We start from the raw sequence: 6,169 nt of genomic DNA on the forward strand, positions 1-6,169 counted from the left end.
TATTGGATAATTTTTTGGGGGCTGTTCTCTTTTTTTCTTATAATGGATAATTTTTTTGGGCTGTTCTTTTTTCTTATAGTGGATAATTTTTTGGGCTGTTCTTTTTTTCTTATAGTGGATAATTTTTTTGGGCTATTGGATAATTTTTTGGGCTATTGGATAATTTTTTGGGCTGTTCTCTTTTTTTTCTTATAGTGGATAATTTTTGGGCTGTTCTCTTTTTTTCTTATAGTGGATAATTTTTTGGGCTGTTCTCTTTTTTTCTTATAGTGGATCATTTTTTGGGCTATTGGTTAATTTTTTGGGCTGTTCTCTTTTTTTCTTATAGTGGATAATTTTTTGGGCTATTGGATAATTTTTTGGGCTATTGGATAATTTTTTGGGCTGCTCTCTTTTTTTTCTTATAGTGAATAATTTTTGGGCTGTTCTCTTTTTTTCTTGTAGTGGATAATTTTTTGGGCTATTGGATAATTTTTTGGGGGCTGTTCTCTTTTTTTCTTATAATGGATAATTTTTTTGGGCTGTTCTTTTTTCTTATAGTGGATAATTTTTTGGGCTGTTCTTTTTTTCTTATAGTGGATAATTTTTTTGGGCTATTGGATAATTTTTTGGGCTGCTCTCTTTTTTTTCTTATAGTGGATAATTTTTTGGGCTGTACACTTTTTTTTCTTATAGTGGATAATTTTTTGGGCTGTTCTCTTTTTTTTCTTATAGTGGATAATTTTTGGGCTGTTCTCTTTTTTTCTTATAGTGGATAATTTTTTGGGCTGTTCTCTTTTTTTTCTTATAGTGGATCATTTTTTGGGCTATTGGTTAATTTTTTGGGCTGTTCTCTTTTTTTCTTATAGTGGATAATTTTTTGGGCTATTGGATAATTTTTTGGGCTATTGGATAATTTTTTGGGCTGCTCTCTTTTTTTTCTTATAGTGGATAATTTTTTGGGCTGTTCTTTTTTTCTTATAGTGGATAATTTTTTGGGGCTATTGGCTAATTTTTTGGGCTGTTCTCTTTTTTTCTTATAGTGGATAATTTTTTGGGCTGTTCTCTTTTTTTCTTATAGTGGATAATTTTTTGGGCTGTTTTTTTTTTTCCCCCTTATAGTGGATAAGTTTTTGGGCTGCTCTCTTTTTTTTTCTTATAGTAGCTAATTTTTTGGGCTGTTCTCTTTTTTTTTCTTATAGTGGATAATTTTTTGGGTTGTTGCACCTCTGGGCCACCGCAGTTAGCCAAGGGATATGTCCAAGAATATATGCAAAAACACAAAGGGTTTTCACTCATGGAGAATAGTCATGCTAAGACAAGGCCTAAAGTGTCCCGATCAGGCTTGCAGAGGCTGGCATAGCTGCACTTGTTTTTCCATTACCATGTTGTGCTGCTGTGAAAGGCATCGCTTACTTTTCTCATCCTGATTGCATGTCGGGAGGGCGAGGGGGTTGTTGACGCTGACGTAATCAGAGCGATGCATTAGTTTTCAGTGTTTGTGTAAACAACAGTGTGTTGTAGCCATCAGTGTTTGGCGCTCATCAATTAATCGCAATGTCCATTTTCATTTTCTCTTTCTTTAAATTATTTATATTTTACTTGGATAAAAAATTTAAAGAAACTTCATTCCCATTTGGTCAGTTCTGTTACTGGTCAACTCAAACATTACATATGAATAGAATAACACATATATATATATATATATATATATATATATATATATATATTATAATATCGCCATCAAGACATTGTTGTAAGAAACGTAAATAATAGTAATAATAATAGAAGACATACTTTGCTAAAACTGGAAACCATGCACGGCCATCCACAGTATCTTTTTTTTTTTTTTTTTTTGGTTTATTTCAAATATGCAACAAGACAAAGTAATCTTATTTAGTCCTTCGAAAAAAACACAGGTAGTAAGAAGTCATGGAAAAAAACCAAAAACAAAACTGATACATATACATGACTTCATTTGTACATTCGAAAAGGAGTGGGAGGAAGTACAGTTTATTTAATCCCACCCCTTCTCCACACAACAGTCTATCCTTTAGCTTCCTATCAGCAGAATACATGAAAAATGAAGTCCCTTAGATCTTTTGAATCCGTGTATCATTCGTTCAATCGTTTTTCAATTTAAAACCAAAAATCAAATTCATTTTCAAAACCAGAATGAAAAACGGATAACGGTTCATTTTTCCATTTCCCGATTTTGTGCTGAAATGAAAAATGGAAAAAACGGATAACAACCGTTTCATTCGATTTTGCTATTTTCAATATAGTTAGGGTGTCTGACCCAGAAGTAGTCGTTACTAGGGAAAAAATAAACAAATGGAATCATGGCCAGACTGCAGGAATATTTGGCTATAATTAAGCAGCTGTTTGATACGTACAGAAGCGTATTGCATTCCCACAAAAAAATAAATTCGGCTCTGTTTTTCTCAATTAACACGATAATTTTCTCGTTAATTCAGAAAAACAGAGCTGAATTTATTTTTTTTCAGAAAACAGTATCTCATTCATTCAGAAAAAGAGCCAAATTTATTTTTTTGTGTGAGTGATATATGCTTCCGTACCTAAAAGCTGCTTAATTATAGCAAAATATTTCTCCAGTCCGGCCACGATTCTGTGTGTTCACTTTTTCCCTAGTAACGACTACTTCTGGGTCAGACAACTGAACTATATTGAAAATAGCAAAATCAGATGAAACGGTCGTTATCCGTTTTTTCCATGTTTCATTTGAGCACAAAATCGGGAAATGGAAAAATGAACCATTATCCGTTTTTCATTCTTGTTTTGAAAATGAAAAACAAAAAAAACCGAGTCTTTTTTGTTTTTTCATTTTTGGTTTTAAATCGAAAAACGAATGAACGAATGATACACAAATCCGTGTATCATTCGTTCATTAGTTTTTCAATTTAAAACCAAAAATGAAAAAAAAAAACACTCGTTTTTTTGTTTTCATTTTCAAAACCACAATGAAAAATGGATAATGGTTTGTTTTTCCACTTCCCGATTTTGTGCTCAAATGAAAAATGGAAAAAACGGATAACGACCGTTTCATCCGATTTTGCTATTCTCAATATAGCTAAGTTGTCTGACCCAGAAGTAGTCATTACTAGGGAAAAAATAAACGAACGGAATTTTCCGAATTAATGAGATACTGTTTTCTGAAAAAATTTAAATTCCGAATTAATTTTTTTTTGTGAATGCAATACGCTTCCGTACGTATCAAACAGCTGCTTAATTATAGCAAAATATTCCTCCAGTCCGGCCATGATTCCGTTTGTTTATTTTTTCCCTTGTAATGAATACTTCCGGATCAGACAACTTAACTATATTAAAAATAGCAAAATCGGATGAAACGGTCATTATCCTTTTTTTCCATTTTTCATTTGAGCACAAAATCAGGAAATGGAAAAACAAACCGTTGTCAGGTTTTCATTCCGGTTTTGAAAATGAAAAACGAGAAAACAAATGTTTTTTTTTTGTTTTTTGATTTTTGGTATTAAATTGAAAAACAAATGAACGAATGATACACGAATTTACACGGATTCTTTTGTCAGTGATTAACCTCACTTATCACACACCTATATTGACGTATCAAAAGTAAATAAATAAGTACGTACATAAATCGTTAAAGGCAACACAAACGAATACACAATAAAGAAAACAATAAGACAAAGTAAACAACAACAGCAATCAAACAAAACACAACAATCAACAAACACACAAGTAACAAACAGATCCAGAGTGAATCGATTACCTTTGACATCATCAAATAAATACAAATACTTAACTATTACTAATTTGGTTTTTAACTCAAAAAAGAGAGGTGGATTAATAGTTTAAGGTTAATAACAATAGATCAAGACCCATGTTTGACTACAACTCCCATCATGCATTTTAGTAACAAATGTCCAACCACAGAGTCTCATTTTCTTCAGTTTATTCAAAGGGTAATCTGTAGCTTCATCTCGCCACATTACAACACCAAAAAGATTAGATTTAATGAAACACTTTGAAGCCTAATCGTCATTGCAACAGCACCTGAGGCTTATGGGTATTGTAGTATTTAGTGTACGTGATTCATTTTGGATGGAACCCCCTTCACATGAGAGTCCTTTATAGTTTTATTATTTTACTTAGGTGTCTCATATGTTGGTGAATCTTTATAAATTAGAGAATGGAATGAGAATGGCACGAGTGTGTCTTCTCCCTAGTGGGATTTGGTGGATTTGGTGTCTCCCCAATATTAACTATTAATACATTTTAACCCAGAGGGACGGAGTGTGACATTTTCTGCAGTTCCCAAATGAATTTTTCTCTATGTTTAACTCACCTTGAGTGGTTTATCACCATTTATTGTAATTATCTTTTGTATTTTGTGTTTTTGTTTCTGTGAAAATCAGGTGTTTTCCAACATTTAATTTACTAAACATGTAAATGTTCATAAAAGCTCAGAGTAAAGTCAACAAATATTATATTAAAAATAGAGAAAACCGAAGAAAAAGTGACTTTCTCAGCAAAATCTATCATTAATTGAACATAAACCCAGTGTCTCCATCCACTGTCATTGATCCAACTCCATGGGTTTTCCTGGTGAATTGATGTTGTAGAAGATGGTGTTTCCATGGTAACTACAGAGCCTCTGAACGTCCAAATGGGTCATATCTGATGACCATGAAAAGATGACAAACTCCATTTTACACCAATTATTTACATGTATTGATAGAATTAGTGGCTCAACAGGGATTACACAGTTTATGTCAGTAGATACTGGATGTTTTGTGGGTTAATAAAGGTTCTATTTAGAAGATTCCAAAAGAAGTCTGTGCTGGGAACCTGCTGTTTTTTGGTGTTCCCTAACTCTCTGCATCCTCTACGCTAATTTCTACATCGAGGACTCAGAACATGCAGAGTCTCTATTTAAAAAATCCTTACACACTCTGCTCAGTTACAGCTGAACAGTGTAAAACACTAGCTACTGATAAATTAGAACCAAAAATGAAACTACACTAGGACTAAAGATGAAAGATTCTTATCCAGTGATTCACCTGTGATGAAAACAGATAACCTGGGGCTGACTGTGGTCCATAGTGTATTTCTATGTTTGGTGAGTCTGGGTATTTATACCTTTTGGTTTTGATGATATATATACAGGGTGGGGAAGCAAAATTTACAATATTTTGAAGCAGGGATTGAAAGACAATGTATGACCAATTAGTTTATTGAAAGTCATGAGAATTTATTTGCCACAAGAAAACTGACATAATAGAAAATGTTTTTATTCTATGTGTCCTCCTTCTTTCTCAATAACTGCCTTCACACGCTTCCTGAAACTTGCGCAAGTGTTCCTCAAATATTCGGGTGACAACTTCTCCCATTCTTCTTTAATAGTATCTTTAAGAAAGTCGACATTGCTGTGCGATGTTCTATTGGTAGCATGTTCTAAAACGCCCCAAATAGCAGAATCCAGAGGGTTTAGATCTGGGCTAGAAGGCGGCCATAAACATGATTCCCAAAAATTGCTAAAGGTGGATTTGTTGCTGTTGTCAACAAGTGTTTTGGTGTTCTTGTGTAAGATTTTAACTTCAAATCATATTTTACTGCATTTCTAACGGTCTTGTTGTCTGCCTCAAGTTCAATTGTCATTTTTCTCATGGATTTGGTTGGATCCTTTAGGATTTTGGATTTGAGAGCTTTAATAAAAGCTTTGGTACGTTTTTTGTTGCTTCCTCCACTTCTAGACTTTCTCATAATAGTTTTGCTCATAGTCATTCTCTTCTTTACATTATAAACAGTCTTTATGGACACTCCGACTATTTTTGAAATCTCCTTTGGTGTGACGAGTGCATTCAGCAAATCACACACTCTTTGATGTTTGCTTTCCTGATTACTCATATGGGCAAACGTTTCTGAAAAGGTATGGATAATAGTGTTAGGTATGATTATGACATCAATATATGGTTGGTTTCAAAACAATTGATGTAGTGCCTGCTGAGAAAAAACAAATGTTCATTGTAAATTTTGCTTCCCCACCCTGTATAGTGATGTAAAATATTATGCGTTTGGTCTGAGGTTTGGCTATATGACAGACTGCAGAGCTGCTATAAATGGGTCTCAAGCTGTCACTTATGGTATAAAATTGTCATTTTTTTTAATATTATATGGGATCACAGTTTTG

This window comes from Sphaeramia orbicularis, chromosome 3 (assembly GCF_902148855.1).
Source record: "Sphaeramia orbicularis chromosome 3, fSphaOr1.1, whole genome shotgun sequence".
In the NCBI taxonomy this organism is placed as follows: Eukaryota; Metazoa; Chordata; class Actinopteri; order Kurtiformes; family Apogonidae; genus Sphaeramia; species Sphaeramia orbicularis.